The sequence below is a fragment of the Nicotiana tabacum genome, chromosome 1 (assembly GCF_000715075.1).
Source record: "Nicotiana tabacum cultivar K326 chromosome 1, ASM71507v2, whole genome shotgun sequence".
NCBI classification, from domain to species: Eukaryota; Viridiplantae; Streptophyta; class Magnoliopsida; order Solanales; family Solanaceae; genus Nicotiana; species Nicotiana tabacum.
In genome coordinates this window covers 35,818,098-35,836,784 of record NC_134080.1, presented here as the reverse complement: position 1 = coordinate 35,836,784, position 18,687 = coordinate 35,818,098, and the positions used below count along the sequence as shown (strand labels likewise).

At 35.1% G+C, this 18,687-nt stretch overlaps 1 long non-coding RNA gene across 5 annotated transcripts; it reads left to right on the top strand.

Annotated features, from left to right (window-relative positions):
• The first annotated feature begins 6,210 nt into the window (after nucleotides 1-6,210).
• On the top strand, nucleotides 6,211-15,270 carry LOC107823505 (uncharacterized). Of its 5 annotated transcripts, none has more exons than XR_001656658.2 (6): nucleotides 6,211-6,401; nucleotides 6,947-7,239; nucleotides 7,348-7,431; nucleotides 7,513-12,477; nucleotides 12,976-14,250; nucleotides 14,351-15,270. It is a non-coding gene; the product is annotated as an uncharacterized LOC107823505 (long non-coding RNA). The 5 variants fall into 5 exon arrangements; XR_001656660.2 differs by having other exon boundaries at nucleotides 6,215-6,401; nucleotides 7,513-7,575; nucleotides 12,115-14,250; XR_001656659.2 differs by having other exon boundaries at nucleotides 6,216-6,401; nucleotides 7,513-7,575; nucleotides 12,136-14,250.
• Nucleotides 15,271-18,687: the final 3,417 nt, after the last annotated feature.

The window sequence follows — 18,687 nt, the reverse complement described above, 5'->3', positions numbered from 1 at the left end:
TCCGCAGCAGGTCTGGGCTTGGGTACCACTGCAGCAACTGGCTAAGCCTCATCTATTGGTTATGCACCTGGAGTCTGATACACTACCATTGTATGATTAGGAGCTTGGGCGGTAAGGGTCTGTGCTCCCCCTCCCGCCTGAGATGTCGTTGGGTCCGCTGGAAATAAATCAACATGAGTCATGGTGTCCATGAACCGCAACATACGGCCCTTGACCTCCTAGAAACCCGATGTTGTCATGAAGTTTGTTGGGGTAGGCTCAGTTGTGGGCACCTCGCCATGCTCCTCTATGATAGAATCCCCCACAGGATCCGCCGGTGGTGCAACTGGGGTAGCTCTGGGACGCCCTCGTCCCCTTCCTCAGGCCGGTGCCCTCCCCCGACCTCTGTCTCGGCCTCTAGCAACGGAGGGAGCAGCTCCTCCTAGGTCTGGAACATCTATTGTGTGCGTCCCCACCATATGTGAGAGAATAGGAGAAAGGTATTTAATATACCATCAACTGCACGATAGGAGGTGAATAAAGAGTAGTTTACACTCTAAAGCCTCTCGAAAATAGATATAAACGTCTCCGTACTGATCCTCAAGACTCTATTAGGTTTTCCCATGACTTGTGAGACCTAAGTGAACATAGTGCTCAGATACTATGTAGTCATGACCCAATTTCATTACAGGTCGTGATGACGCCCAACACCGTTGTCAGGCAAGTCAACCAGAAAATATTAGTGAGTTCACATTTTACTTTACCAAAACAATTCCAGCATTTTCTAAATTTGAATTTAAAACAAATGATAATTAGCAACGTAAAATGATAATTATACAACCCAAAAGAATAGTCTACCAATGTGTGTGCCAAGACCTGGTGTCACAAGTATATGAGCATCTAGTACAATATACAAAGGAATACATATACCCTACTGTCTGAAATGGAATAGATAGTCAAAAACAAAAGAGAGACTCCATCATGTTATTGATCGGCATAGGAAGGGAGCAGCCCGCCATGGAATCTCGGCCAACTATCAAGAATGCGCACAAGACGGGTAGCCAGATGCACCTGACTCAGAAACTGTACAATTAAGTACAAAAGTGTAGTATAAGTACATAAACAATATGTACCCAGTAAGTATCTAGTCTAACCTCGAAGAAGTAGTGACGAGGGATCGACTTGACACTTACTTGGGTCAATAATATGATAATATGAGGTTCAATATTTCAGTTCACAATGTACATAGATAGAAACAAGTTCAAATAAGAAATAATACTGAAAACCTTCTCATCAATTAATAAGTTTAGGCAGTTCCTTCTTTTAAAGCGTGTAGTCTTACAAATAATAAATCATATGGATTATAAGAGGTCCCGGTTCCATTATCGCATAATTTTTCCGAGGACGTTCGGCCCAATCCAACATAAAAGTAAACTGTGCACTGCCGAGGGTATATATATATATATATATATATATATATATATATATATATATATATATATATATATATATATATATATATATATATATATATATATATATATATATACACACACACACACACACACACACAGGCAAACGGCCCGCTCCCATAAGAGTAGTAGAAACAATCACCCCGCTCGCGGAATATATTTGCGACGCGGTTAAGTATAAACACAACTTAAATGCTTCTTTAATTCTTTTCAAATTAATTATTTACTTGGAACCCTTGAAATCATAACCTTCTCATCGAGGTTTCAATCAATGCAACTCCACAATTTATAATCGTATAACAATACCCACAAAGCATGGTGTAAGCCTAGAACTATCCGGACATAACATGAATAGTAGCCACGTACTGACTCTCGTTACTTCGTGCGTATGTGGCCCCCCACAATCAAATCACGAATTTATTAAGTTCACCTATGGGGAGATTTCCCTCTTGCAATGTTTGAAAAGAGACTTACCTCACTTCACGGCCTACTTTCCGGTCCAAGCTTAAGCCCAAACCCTCAATTTGGTGACAAACACTCTAAAACTATCCAAATAGCATAGAAACTAATCAATATAGGCTTAAAAGTTCATATCCCAACCATAGGGTGATTCCTCAATCCAAATTACAAGATTCCTAAAATTTGACCCCCGGGCCCACGTGCCCAGATTCCAGAAATTTTAGAAGAAAGTTGTTACCCATAGCCTAAGGATCAAGAATATATAATTTTTACTCCATTCCACAACAAATTTTGTTGTTAAATCTTGTTTTTATCAAAACCCTAGGTTTTTACTCAAATCTCATGATTTTCACTAATTTTTGTGTGTTAATCTACCCCAAACCCAAGTATTAAACTCACATTAAGTAGAAATAACTTACCTCACAATGCTAGGTTGAAATCCCCTCTTTGAAAGCTCCCAAATCGCCCAAGTGTAGAAGTGAAATGAAATAAATGGCCTAAGTCCCGTTTTTAGAAGCTGTGTCCAGGCTTCTGATGTCACATTTGCGACATCAGGCTCGCAAACGCAAAGTCGCAATTGCGACAAAATGTTCGCAAATGCGAACTGGCCCTCCCTCTGCCTTGATCGCAAATACGATAGAGGGGTCGCAAATGCGGACCTTGCTGGGTTCGTAAATGCGAAGAGAACGTCGCAAATGCGACCACTGCCCCCAGCCAGGCTCCATCGTAAATGCGATGCTTTCCTCGCAAATGCGAACATTTCCTCACATTTGCGAGAACTGTAACCTTGCCCAGAAATACCAGAAAACTGGGGTGTTTTTCACCCCCAACTCACGGCTGAAACTCACCCGAGCCCTCGGGGCTCCACTCCGACTACTCACACAAATCCAAAAATATTGTACAAACTTTCTTGAGCGATCAAATTGCTGAGATAACATCTAAAACCATGGATTTAATACCAAAACGCATGAAATCCTTAAGAACTTTTAAAATTCCTATTTTTACAACCAGGCGTCTGAATCACGTCAAATCAGTCTCATTTCTTGCCAAATTTCAAAGACAAGACTTAACTATTATATTGGACTTGTACCGGGCTCCAGAACCAACATACGGGCCCGATACCAACATGATCAAACATTATTCAATTTCTTTAAATCCTTAGAATTTCAATTTAATAATTTTTAACAAAAAATTCATTACTCGGGCTAGGGACCGGGCATACTCCTAGGTCTCATATTTTACTAAGGACCCTCCGGGACCGTCAAAACACAAGTCCGGGTCCGTTTACTAAAAACGTTGACCAAAGTCAAACTTGGTCTTTTAAGCAAATCTTAAGGAATTAAGCGTTCCGATTTCAATCCAAACTCTTCTAAATCCCGAACCAACCATCCCTACAAGTTGTAAATCAGTTAAAGCAAGTACAGGAAGTCTTATTTAGGGGAATGGGGTTCTAGAAAGCAAAACGACCAGTCGGATCGTTACAACGCCAACAATCCCATCCGAAAAAAGTTCAATTCCCCATTATTATTGGACATATAAATTCGGGCCTTACCCTATAAATACCCCTAAAAGTTAGTTTTTGAAGGGTTAGACATTAGTAGAAAGGAAAGAGACTATGGAATACTTTGGAAGCACGAATCACTCGAGTTTTCTCTCCGCTTTCCTTTAATTTGTAGTGTAATGCTTCTAGATATTACTATGATTATTTACGTAGTTATGAGTAGCTAAACCCGTCATCTAGGGTTGATGGAACCAATTGTTGGATGAAGTCTTGATTGTGTTTTGATATAATTGGGCTATTATTACTCTTTAATTATTCAACTATATGTTTCTTGTGATTAATTGAAGGGCCCTTGAGTAATCGTGTCTAGTTATCTTAAGTTGCTTGAGAAAGATCACTTGATTTAGATTGTTGTTGAACAACGCCACTTTCGAGTAAGTTAAGAGATTAATTACTTGAATTTAAAAGTGAGATTAGAGATAACGAAGCTTTGGCGTGATATTTATGAGTTGTACAAATTGTCAACAAGAGTAGTTCGAGAGAATACTTCTAATAAATTATCGAAATTGATCGAGAGATAATTACGGTAAATAAGAACTCATCATCTTTAGAGAGTGTTACGACAAGATTATAGCTAACGTATCAAGAATTAATCTGACAATTGGTGAAATCATAAACCCTAGATCCTTTTATCCTTGAATTCAACTCCATTCTCGCTAATTGATAGTTTTTATTTGTCATTTGTAATTTCTGTTAATTCACAAATCAATTCTTGACTTCTGAAAGTTGTCTAAGCTTATCATTAGCGATACTAAAAAGTTGTAGCAAATAGGTTAGTTCCTTGTGGGATTCGATTCCAGATTATTGAACCGTATTATTTTTGCAGTGACCGCTTAGTCCTTTTTATATAACATAGTTGGGTGTGATCAAAAATCAAGAGTTTGAAATATATGATTCAAACAAGACACGTCGCATGTTCGTCACAACTACCACCAACCGTTATTATCCGCTCATTGAATTCGCCCATTTAGACAACCTCAACAAGCAGAGAGACTAATTGTATGGGCTAAAAAACTTCATGATTATATGTGAGCCTAATTGATATTAAGAATACCTTCGAAGGTCGCACGTGCCACTAGGTTAATTTCAAAGAAGGGCGAAAGCGAGGTCAAGGACCGAACGAAGGTCGAGGACGAATAGGACGATTACTCCCTTTAGCAGAGCAGCAACGTCTAGTTTTAGAAATAAGACTTCAAAGAGAATATTTCAATGAATATTCCTCTGATCTGTCTTATTAGGGGTTTTGTGACTCATGTGCCCTTATAGATAGAAAGATATGTAGATATAGAAGGAGATTGGACACTCATTGTAAAAGACTACACATTCGCATTCTCTGAAGATTCTTGCTTTACTATACACATACAAAATAGACCTTTTCTTCATATCTTTATCTAACTTTTCTCCCTTGGTCCAAGGAGAATTCCAATATTCAAAGGCTTATCAATCATTTATCATTGTCATAGAGAATATCAAATAATCTCATCCCTTCTCGGTTGACTCACTTACATTTATTTATATAAATGTCATTATTTATCATTTACTACTATTTAATGCTATCCTCTTTGCTCTTGGGCCGCTGAATCTCACTTTACAATTGCCATTTATTGTTATTTGAATAGTACTCGTGACATCTTGCTATGAAATTAATTAAATAATCTTTTGAATATTAATATTGGCTAAGATTAACTTTATTCTATTAGAAAATCTAATTGTTTAAACCTCGAACTAGATCTTTGGTCAAACAGAGGTGTTTGTTATTTTTATATACGGTTCAATTGGAAAAATATTTAGTCGATTTGATCAACTTTCGGCTTCCGCTCGAATTATTTGTTTTTTGATTTATTCAGAAAAATAAATAGAAAAAATACTACTAATTATGACAAATTGGCACAATGTGTGTGTGTGTGTGTGTGTGTGTGTGTATATATATATATATATATATATATATATATATATATATATATATATATATATATATATATATATATACACATCAACATGAAGGGATGTAATTACCAAAGTCAATAAGAAAGGATTAAAGTTCTTAGTAAATTAATGTTATACTTATCTATCCTTAATTGTCAACAACAAAGAGAGTAAAGCTACTCTCCATGTCATTTGATACTGCATGGGGTTTTATATAGGCAGGGCCGACTCTAATGTACATCCAAGTAAGGCCCCAAACCCTACGAATGAGATTTTACTGGGTTGTTGTAGGACTTTAAATTTCAATAAGCTTATATAAATTATTTTCTTATTTAAACTATGTAACAGAACTATGATACTTTGCATGCTAAATTTCCTAATGTTTATGTTAATTCTAAGAGAATATAATGAAATGACAATAAAGAAGAATCATGAACTTAACTACCAGTGATACTCCTGCTAATAAATATGGAGGAGTCATTGATTAACGCAAATTAAACTTACAAAGAAATAAAGAAAGCAGCAAGATATAATTTCAGGGTAATTTTATAACGTTAGCTACAAATTTAAAAAATCCTAGACATTATGGATGTGCTGTCTATTTGATGCAGCAAGCCAAAACAATTCAATAATGTCGCAGGTGCGGTTCTGCCTCTACCATTTTCTTACTCTAAGTGGCAACACTTTATTTATCTTATTTCTTGTATTCTAATATATAGAAGAGGCTTGGAAGCAGTTGGGCATTGTCTTGCCAGCTTGCCGACCAAGGCCCTTTTTGGTCATTTCATGTTGCACAAATTTAATACGTGCTGACTTTACAAGGCCCTGCACGTGAAATCTGCCTACAACTTGAGGTTGAGAAGGACAAGTGACCGCTTCAATTTCTATCTAATTGTTTACTCTGCTTTTCTCTTCACCTGTACTCTATTTTTTTCGTTGGTAGTAAACATCATCGAATACCTTTGTTTCTTTGTTCGATCTCTGACCCTCCGGCCATATTACTGGTACGTTTCTCTTTCACCCAGTGAATTATAGTTGTTTAGAATATGAATTTCTAATATTTAGTTAGCAAACTTATGAATATTATGTATTTTGAAGAAGATGAAATGTCGATCAAGGTCATTTATTTCGGTCATTTAGCAAATCTTTTGTAGTGATCTAATCGCACTGATTTCTATTGTAGAGTTAGATGGGATTATGAATTACTGTATTTTCAAAATTGTAAGATCTCAATTTACTTTCTTTTTTTCCATGTGTGTTTGAATTGAATCTGTAAGTAGCCTGAAAGGAACAGTGATTTAAGTTTGCATATTTTGCTCAAGTGATGGGTTTCATATACTGTAGGAATGTTCCAATATTTGATTCTACGTTGTCTGCCCTGGGTCTCTGCTTATATATTGTCTTTAGGGATATTTGTGTTCTTTTTTACTTTCTTCATTTTGCAATGCATTTTACAATACATTTCGCTCATTATTGATGGTCAGATTAATTGCTTTTTGATTTGTATTAGAGATGTCATGTTAAAAATGTATAAGTTATTCAAATACAGATGCCTATCGATAAAAAAGCCACGGCGCCAAGCTGTCTCTTTCAGAAGAGGAAGCGACATTACTCAGCAGAAAGAGCTTCTTAAATAAAGCTCAAGAGACATGATGTGTATGCAAATGAGTCAGCGGATAAAAAAGAAATGCTTTTATCACAACGACGATCAAAAAATATTGAGTCGACAAGCCAAGGTCTCTTGGTTGAACATACTGAAGTAGCATCATCTTCTGAAGCCTGCTGAGTTACCTAGACAGAGAATACTAACAATAGAGGAATCATGTTGCCTTGATGAAAAAGGTTAGGAAAAGAAATATAACTCTTTTGTATATAGAATTTTGGATGTTGTTTTTGGGATTTTACCTACATATGTATTGTTAATGTTAACATGCGTTCAATTTTATGTAGCCGATAAATCTTGCGCGGACGGCACAACAGTTTGTTCTAACAAAGGAAAGAATATAATTAGCTCCCTTTCTATATTCGAATATGGTTAGTAACTATTAAAATGCAGTTTCAATTTTAGTTCACTTGAAATATTTCGTATATCAATTATAATGATTTGCATATTAGGTTCCACATCAAATCCACTCGATGAACGGCGTGATCCCGAGGCATCCGTTGTCATAAAAAGAGGTTTGTCTTGGTACTCTTTTAACAATATTAGCCATATATCTTTTCTCAATACTTGTATGATATCCAACAACTTATATACACAGGTTGTAGATCAAAAATAATAGATTATTGGAATTTCAAACAGTTGCCCAGTAACGCAACCATTTTGAAAACTGTACCAAACTGTAAATATTTTAGAGCTAAAAGGTTTGAATATGAATTAGCAGGATTCTGTTGTAGCAATGGTTATGTCATATGAAATGCCCAATGAATTATTAAATCTCTACTTAGGCAATACTGAAGAATGTGAACATTTTCGTACCTACATTAGACTGTATAATAATATGTTTGCCTTCACTTCACTTGGGGTGAACTATGACAAAGTACTAGCAAAAAAACCCATGGAATTTACATATTTAGGGTACAGGGTCAAATGTATCACTTCATAAATGATTTGATTCCAACAAATTAACAACCTAGAAATTTACATATGTATTTTTACGATGAGAACACAGAAATATTGAATCAAATGACTTCCTCGGGTATACTTCGATAGTCGATCATTGAGAAGCTCATGGATATACTAAAGATAAATCCTTATTGTATCTTCTTGAAATCTTTGATACATATCCCGGAATTATCAAACTTTTACATTGCATTGAGATGTGGTTCTGGCTTAGATCATAGAGTATATAATCTGCCAACTGTGTCAGAAGTAGCAGCATTAGGGCTACAACAAGAAACGAACAACAATATTTCTTCACCGCATATCCGAATTTACACTCGCAGTAACAAAAGTCAAATAGTAAATTACTATTATGGTTGATATGATCCTTTTTTTATATCCGATTTTACTTCCTTACGGTCAAAATGGGTGGCATTGTGGGATCCCAAAAATCTTACAGCCTAGGAATAAATTGAAAAAACGATCTTACTACGAGACTGAGCAGCTTCCAGGCCTTTGTAACATGTGTTCAATTGACGGACTACTTGATATGGAAGCTGATGTTTTGCAAAAAGGAATACGAAAAAGGAATAATATTTCTTGTCGTGAATACTATTGTTACAAACTGCAGATGAGAGACAATGAGGAAAACAGAGTTTTACATTCTGGCAGATTATTTCAACAATACTCGGTTGATGAATTCATAAAAGTAGAAACTCAGAGATTAGATTTTTCCTCATTTAACCAAGATTATTTCGGGTTGATGTATTACAAGGACTTCTAGATATCCTGAGACTTGGTGAAAGAGAAGCTTCTAAGATAGGAAAACAAAATATTTTTCCGACAAGTTTTACGGGAGGTCCGAGAGATATGCGCTAGCGTTATATGGATGCTATTGCATTAGTACAACATTTTGAAAAGCCTGATATATTTCTGACCATGACATGCAATCCCTCTTGGCATGAAATAAGGGAACATTTGCTCACAATGGATGAAACTCAAAATATGTCTGATTTAATTAGTCGAGTGTTCAGAGCAAAAGTAGAAGAGATGAATACAGATATATTAAAAAGAAACATATTTCAAAAAGTTGCAGCTTTTATGTACACTATAGAATTCCAAAAATGTGGTCTTTCACATGCTCATTTTCTTGTTATACTTACTGATGACTACAAGTTATTGACGCCCGAGGATTATGACAAATTTGTTATGCCTGATCCTGATATGAACTCTTACTTGCATAAGCTTGTTACTAAACACATGATGCATAGGCCTTGTGATCATTTGGATCTTACAAATTCATGTATGAAAAGAAATGAGTGCAAATTTAAGTACCCGAAGATTTTTGCTGATGAGACAACGAAAGGAAAGAACTCATACCCAATTTATAGAAGACGAAACACTGGTAAATCTGTGAAAGTTTGAAAACAATTTCTTGATAACTCATGGGTTGTTCCGTACAATCCTTATCTGCTCTGTAAATACAATTACCATATAAATGTAGAGGTTTGCTCAGATATTAAAGTTGTCAAATATATATACAAGTATATCTGTAAAGGACATGATAAGATTTCATTTGGCTTACATGAAGATAACACAAATTTACAGATAGATGAGATAAAAGAGTATCGATATGCTAGATGGGCGTCAGCTCCGGAAGCTCTGTGGCGCTTATTTGCCTTTTCTATTAGTGAAATGACTCCAAGTGTTTATCACCTCCAATTACATCTTGACGGATTACAGTTTGTCTCTTTTAAAAAAACTGACACAATAGACAGTATCGTGAAAAATCCTATGCTTAAGAAGACGATGTTGGCAGAATATTTTTTGATGAATGAAACAAATAAAGATGCTAAATAGCTTAAATTATTCTATAAAGTTTCCACAATACTTCGTATGGTCATCTCCCTATAAAATGTGGACTCGACGACAATGAGGTAATGTTATCGGCCGTGTTGTAACGTATCATCCAACAGAAGGAGAAAGATATTACCTTAGATTATTACTAATGAATGTGAGAGCACCAAAATCTTATAAAGATCTTCTGACAGTAAATGGAATATGTTGTGACACATTTAGAGAATCTGCAGAAAAAAGAGGATTGCTGCATTGTGATAACAGCTTGGTCGAATGTATGCGAGAGGCCGCTTGTTATCAAATGACATATAGTTTAAGACGTATATTTGCTACAATATTAGTATACTGCAGTCCTGATAATCCAAGAGAACTATGGGAACAGTTTGAAGACTCAATGTCCGAAGACTTTAAGAGCCTAGTGAATATAAGGCCAACGGATATCCACCTTGCTGTCTTGAATCGCATCAATGACATACTACATTCTATGTGACGTGATATTAATGAGTTCAACCTTACTTCAGAAATGATCACATCTTCAAAAATAGCAAATGAAGAAAAGGAAGTGTATTTCAAAAGAAACATCATTGTGAGCGATGAAGATTTATTGTTACATAGAAAATTAAATGCTGAACATAAAATAGCATACGACATAATTCTCCAGAGAGTATTTGCCAATAAATCTGGAGCATTTTTCATTGATGGTCCTGGAGGAAGTGGTAAGACATTCTTATATTGTGTCTTATTAGAAACTGTGAGATCTACATGATTTGTAGCGTTAGCAACAGCAAATTCTGGCGTTGCAGCTTCGAACCTTCCAGGAAGATGAACAACTCATTCACGTTTTAAAATTCCGATTAATATCGATGAAAACTTTTCTTGCAATATCAGCAAGTAGAGCTCACTAGCATCTTTAATTCGCGATGCAAAATTGATTGTATGGGATGAAGTATCGATGGCAAAAAAGAATATGATTGAAGCTTTAGATTCTCTCCTAAAAAATATAATGGAAACAAATATTCTTTTTGGTAGAAAAGCTATTGTATTTGGAGGAGATTTTAGACAAACTCTTCCTATGGTTCGAAGTGGAAAGAAGGAAGACTTCATTCGGCAAAGCATATTGAACTCCGAAATATGGAATGAGCTTGAAAAACTTCGATTATCATAGAATATGCGTGTGAAAACTGATCCCTCTTTTTGTGAATATTTGATGCAAATTGGAAATGGAACAAAAAAGACAAACGCGGATGACAAAATCGAAATTCCGACATCTTTCATTGTTCCTTATATTACTGAAAAAGAATCGTTGGACCTCTTATTCAACATAATATATCCCGATTTGCATGTCTTTTCATGATTCTTCCTTTTTAACCTCTCGTGTTATTTTGACGACAAAAAATGACTTTGTTGATGAATTGAGTGATAGACTTATGACTCTATTTCCTAAAGATGCTAAGACATTTGTCACTGATGAGACTATTGAACCGAATGATCAAAGCCAGTTTGAGGATTTTCTACATTTATTGAACCCTGCTGGTTTGCCTCCTTACAAACTAATCTTGAAAGAAAATTGTCCCGTTATATTGCTACAAAATTTAAATCCTTGTGAAGGTTTGTGCAACGGTACATGATTGATATGCTGTAATTTTAAGAGTCGTGTGATAAACGCTAAAATTGCGAGTGGTGATTTTAAGAATACACATATATTTATTCCTAGAATACCGTTGTTATCTTCAGATGATGAGAAATTACCTATCCCATTTAAAAGAACACAATTCCCACTACGCCTGTGTTTCGCTATGACGATAAATAAAGCACAAGGACAAACATTAGATTATGTTGGAATTTATTTACGCAAACTAGTGTTCTCTCATGGCCAATTATATATTGCTTTATCTAGAGCAAAGAGTTCAAGATGTATAAAAATATTAATACGACCACCTACGGCAGATAACGATGATGACCAATCTATATATAACATAGTGTATAAGGAAATCATTCAAAAATCCCTTCTATAACTTTATAGCTTCCTTATTTATATTGCTTATGTGGTGTATATTTATCTTGTTGATTGTTGCCCCTCATTCACTTATTCTTGGAAAATGAAGCAACAAATTTCGTTTCTAATTATTCTACTTATTATTTATTCTAATTTTTTCTTTGGGTCTTGAAACAATTTCCCTGCAATTTGGTAGGACGTAAGAGTTAGCTTATTTAATTTACCTGCAAATCATTGTAACACTTTTATTCTTCTGATATAGGTTTTTATGCGTAATATACAGATAAGGATGTTTACATTGTAAAACTCTTCAAGACCCAATCAGTGAAAGCATTCATGTTCGCAAATTTAAAAATACAAAGGGTTGTCACATATTTCTGTGATTTTGTAACTCTACAAAGTTGATGTGCATGATCCACACCTCTAGAAAAAATTATGTTTTTAACTCCGCCAGTGTTCAAGTTATACTGTGACGCAGCCTGTCCCAAGCCCGGATAAAGGAGGAGGGTTTGTTGTTTATTAGCAATGACACTTATATGTTTTCCTCAGTCTTACTTATCTTAAAAATTGTAGTGGAAACAAAGACTACTGCTGTAAATTAATGGGAATGGAGACAATTGATCAGGTAAGTTAAAATTCTTTATAAGTAACTCATGTTAGTACTAGCTGTAACTTTGCAAGGAAAGTTTTAAGCGCTATTGTTCAAAATTTGAAGAATTCTTCTATCATATGGTTTTGCTGCATATGCCAAACATTGGATCCTTTATATAGATTATTGGGAAATATTGCAATGAGGCAATATCAATATCAAAGACAAATTAACTGGAACCATTGCAAATTTGAAACAAGAAATCATTACCTATATTTTCAAGGTTACATATTTAAATTTGTTCAAGTTTTGCAAGCAGACCGATAATTTTCTCATAACATATCTGTGTTAATAATGATTTAAACTTCATAACTCAAGTATTGACATGTAGAATTATTCAATCTCAATCATTCCATGAACCGGCAATTTGCTTTAGCTAAGAGATGGATGTTTCTCTATAACACTACAACTGATTACCCACTTGAATATTTTTGATCAATTTAAACTCAAAACGGATTTGATATTCCTTTGTAGAGTGTTCACTTAGAAGAAACTGGAAGACTTGAAATGGATGTTCGATTCACTAGCTGCACAATCTCAAAGCAGTGGAGAATACATTCTTCATGGTTATTAGTATTTAAATCAGACTATTCTTTTTTAGAAATATGTTGTCCTTTTTCATTATTTTGGTGTATGATTTTATTGAGTTTTAATTGAGAATTTTTATGTGAGACTTCCATTAAGCATTAGTTGTGATTGTAATGTCTAGAGATATCTTGATATATCTGAGGATGAGGGTTGATTGAGTTGGTGAAAAGAAAAAGTGAACCATGTGTCAAATTTTGATGACTGAAGAAGAACCCAAGTAGTTAAATAAATATAGCTTGTATCTCTTTCCGATGCACTTCTCTTTCCCAGAAAGAAGACGTGTGATTAAATATTATCTATACTTCTATTTAAAGTGAAAGATTTTAAACCTAGCATGAACATTAGCTAACTACATCCTGGCTAAGAAAAAAAAAAGGCATACCTTGTTAATTGAAAGTTATAAAGAATATCATAATAAAAAAAAAAGTTATAAAGAATGTTATCAAGTTGACAATAAATATTTTATTACCTTTGCCTATTAGTTGAGCGTGAGCACATATAATGCAGTTGGATTTCAGATAGAAGTAGGGTTAGATTGAGGTAGATGGGCAGAAATATGATGATAACATCATGTCGAGACGATCATACATTTTATTAAAGCTAATAATGAAGTCATCTCGCCTAATTCGTAGTATTTTATTCAACGGTTACATATACTTATCTTTTTGTTCTTTTCGCTAAGTATGTATACTTCTCAGATCTTATTGCTACTATGAGCAAAATAAGTCTGGCAGGCAAATTAGTTACTTTGGCAGTGGAAATTATATGATAATCTGACTTACTGAGTACAATCCTACTCAGATTTCTATACCATAAATCAAATATGAATTTTATAGATGATTTGTACGTTTGTTGTTACTCCGCTCAAAAGTGATGTGTGATGTCTTACCATAAAGTCTTTGTCAACTGTGATGTTTTGTTTCCATCTGTATTTTTATTAGAGTATTTATGCTATTTGTCTAACATCGAGAGACTATTGCCGGTATAGCCATTGGATGCCTTCAGTAATGAAGGACAACAAAGGAGCTTCAGAGTGCTATCATCATGGTGAATGTAAAAAATATTGCTGAACCTATTATTACCGAGAAAATTCTACAATATAGATTGACTCTGCTGAATTTGAAAAACTAACTTTGGAGTCCTTAGCACCTCCTCTCCAAGGTTAGTGATTTCTTAATAGCCATTAATAAACTTAGTTATTGTGCTGCTTAAAATTTGGCATAACATACTGAAAATACTATTTCTTTCCTGCATGATTCAGTAGATGGATGAGCTCTTGATAATGATGCTATATTGTGCGATTACTCCCCTGAAGGAGCATGTTTTGCTTGTGTTAGGATATCAAGGTGACCCAAATGAAAGAGAGTGTGTGTGTGTGGTGAATTCTTAGGAATAAAGGTAAACTTCTCTGTAAGATCTTGTTACAAAACAATTCATGTGGGAGGTGAGAGAATGTTCCAGAATGGTCAGAAAGACGAATCTGGAAACAAAGTGGCCTATTTCACATGCTTCGCACCCCTCCAATCTTGTTTAACACAAGATAATATATTTAAAAAGACGTTTCAACTTATGCAATAGGTGTTACATATGCAAAGAGTATATCGCAGGAAACAACCAACCTGTTTTTGCACTATAAGATGGCTTCACAAGTTTGGGACATGTTTTAGAACTTATTTAATCTAAAGTGGACGACGCCAAACTCATAGAAGGAGTTATATGTTACGCTTCTACAACTTGAGGAGAAGAGAATAGTATGACAAAGACTATGCCTTCTTGCATTTGGTGTACAATATGGAAATTAAAGAGAGGAATCTTAAATGTTTTGAAGACAAAGCGAAACCCGTCAGCAAAATTTTATAAGTTTAGTTGTTTTTCTGTTGTCCTTTTGGTGCAAGGCAGAATGTTTAGAAAGTGGTGTAAATCTGATAGAATTTCATTAGCTCATTTCAGAGTAGCGAATCTGGAAATGTTTTGCTGTAGTTATATATTATTATACACCGGATGGTTACTGGGCACAACATTCAGAAATATATTAGCTGAATAACCCTGGTGTTTACCTTGGTGATGTTTATTGATGAACTTTTTACTTCCACAGAAGTAGATATATAGAATATGTACTAAACTTTTCTTTTGCTGCTGACCTGTATTATAACAACTTTACTTTTGTTTGAGCCACCATTAATAAACTCATTGCTTCTAAAATATTCATACTTTCTAAGGACTTCGTACCTTGATATCAATGGTTTGCTACTATATCCTTAGCTACCTTGCTACTATATCCAAAAAATATTATAAGTTAGCATATTTTTCCAACTCAAATATATGTTTTAGCTGACTCAAATATAAGTTAGTGTTATGAAATAAAAGCAATTTAGTAAAACATGAACAAGAAATAGAGATAGAGAGAATGAAGAGATTTTCTTCTTCAATTGTGTGTTTTCCTATCTATTACAAGGCCTTTATATAGGCATAAAAAGTGAAGAAAATATGTCATGGAATATGTCATTGAACATACAAATTATGTCATTGAACATGTCATTAAGCATTTTAGATGAAGATTATGGAAGAAGAGTAGACATCCACCATAATGTGATATTCATCATAACACTCCCCCTTGGATGTCCATAGATAATGTGCCTTGTTAAAAACTCTCTAAAAAAAATATTGGGATGTACATAGTTATTTATGATATGCATTGCTTGCTGCCTCATTAAAAACCTTACCAGGAAAACCCAGTGGGACAAAACCTTGGTTAAGGAAAAGAGTGCAGCGTATAGTTACTCCCCTGATGAAAAATCACTTAATATCTCGAAGACGACGCATTCCAATCTTATATATCAGCTTTTCAAATATTGAGGTTGGTAATGCCTTAGTGAACAGATCAGCCAAATTATCACTTGAACGAACTTGTTGTACATCTATTTCACCATTCTTCTAAAGATCATGAGTGAAAAAGAATTTTGGTGAAATGTGTTTTGTTCTATCTCCTTTGATGTATCATCCTTTCAATTGAGCTATGCATGCAACATTGTCTTCATACAATATTGTTGGAATATTCTCTTTCGAAGAAAAACCACATGTTTGCTGAATGTGTTGAGTTATAGATCTTAACCAAACGCATTCTCGACTTGCTTCGTGAATGGCTATTATCTCTGCATGATTTGAAGAAGTAGCAACCATAGTTTGTTTTGTCGAACGCCATGATATGGCTGTACCTCCACTTGTAAATAAATAGCCTGTCTGAGATCGACCTTTGTGTGGATCAGACAAATATCCTGCATCTGCATAACCAATCAATGATGGCTTGGATTCGTTTGAATAAAATAAACCCATATCAATGGTCCCTTGGAGGTATCTGAATATATGTTTAATACCATTCCAGTGTCTTTGTGTTGGCGAAGTACTAAATCTTGCCAATAAACTTACTGAGAAAGCTATATCTGGTCGGGAATTATTGGCAAGATACATTAATGCCCCAATTGCACTAAGATATGGTACTTCGGCACCAAGAAGCTCTTCATCATTTTCATGAGGTCGGAATGGATCTTTCTTTATATCAAGTGATCTCACAACCATCGGGGTACTCAATGGATGTGCTTTATCCATATAGAATCGCTTTAAAATCTTTTCGGTGTATGTTGATTGATGGACAAATATTTCATCTTTCATATACTCAATTTGTAGACCAAGACAAAATTTTGTCTTTCCAAGATCTTTCATTTCAAATTCTTTCTTCAAACAATCTACTGTTTTTGGAAGCTCCCCAGGAGTTCCAATGATATTTAAATCATCAACATACACAGCGATTATAACAAATTCAGATCCAGAACCTTTTATAAAGACACAAGGACAAATTGGATCATTCTTGTACCCTTCTTTCAACAGGTATTCACTCAGGCGATTGTACCACATACGACCTGATTGTTTCAATCCGTATAAAGATTTCTGAAGCTTTATTGAACAAGTTTCTCGAAAACTTTTATATGCTTCTGGCACTTTAAATCCCTCAGGTACTTTCATAAAATTTCGTTGTCTAATGATCCATACAAATAGGCTGTAACAACATCCATTAGATGCATATCAAGTTTTTCTTGCACTGTCATATTTATGAGATACCTGAAGGTGATAGCATCCACTACAGGAGAATAGGTTTCCATATAATCAATTCCAGGCCTTTGGGAAAACCCTTGTGCCACTAGTCGTGCTTTATATCTAACGACTTCATTTTTATCATTTCGTTTCCGCACAAAAACCCATTTATACCATACTGGCTTTATGCCTTCAGGTGTTCGAACTATGGGTCCGAATACTTCACGTTTTCCAAGTGAAGTTAACTCTGCCTGGATAGCGTCTTTCCATTTTGGCCAATCATTTCTCTGTCTACATTCATTGACAGATTTTGGTTCAAGATCCTCATCTTGTTGCATTATTTCAACAGCAACATTATAAGCAAAAATGTTATCGATAACAACATTATTTCGGTTCCATCTTTTCCCGGTTGAGACGTAACTTATTGATATCTCTTCATTTTCATTATTTTCAGATACCTGGACCTCCCCTAAGGTCTTATCATTTGTTACGTCTTGGGGCTCTTCTTGAGCCACTACCTCCGTGTTATGTTCACTTTGATCATTTGCTCCTTTTCTTCTTCGAGGATTTTTATCTTTAGAACCGATTGGTCTACCACGTTTCAAGCATGGCTTAGACTCATTTGCTTTAATTAATTGTCCTGTCGGGATATCAACTCGAATTGGTGCATTAGCAGCTGGAATATGTGACTTGGTCACCCTTGGTAGGTCAGTGAATGCATCTGGCAATTGATTTGCAATATTTTGCAAATGAATAATCTTTTGAACCTCTTGTTCACATTGATTTGTTCGAGGATCTAAATGAGATAGTGATAATGCATTCCAATCTATATTCTTTTTCAGCTGCTTATTTTCTCCCCCTAATGTTGGATATACTGATTCATCAAAATGGCAATCAGAAAATCTTGCCGTAAATAAATCTCCAGTCATCGGCTCTAGATATTTTATAATTGAAGGAGATTCATATCCAACATATATCCCCAACCTTCTTTGAGGACCCATCTTTGTGCGTTGTGGTGGAGAAATTGGAACATATATCGCACAACCAAAGATCCTAAAATGGGAAATATTTGGCTCCTGACCAAAAGCCAATTGCAATGGGGAGACTTTATGATAACTTGTGGGCCTTATCCGCACAAGTGATGCTGCGTGCAAAATAGCATGACCCCATACTGAAATGGGAAGTTTTGTTCTCATAAGCATTGGTCTAGCAATTAATTGGAGGCGTTTGATCAATGATTCTGCTAGACCATTTTGTGTATGAACATGAGCAACCGGATGCTCAATTGTTATCCCAGTTGAAATACAATAATCATTAAAGGCTTGGGATGTAAACTCACCAGCATTATCAAGACGGATTGTCTTAATTGCATAATCTGGAAATTGTGCTCTTAGCTTTATTATTTGAGACAACAATCTCGCAAATGCCATATTGCGAGTTGATAGTAAGCACACATGTGACCATCTTGTAGATGCATCTATCAAAACCATACAATATTTGAATAGTCCA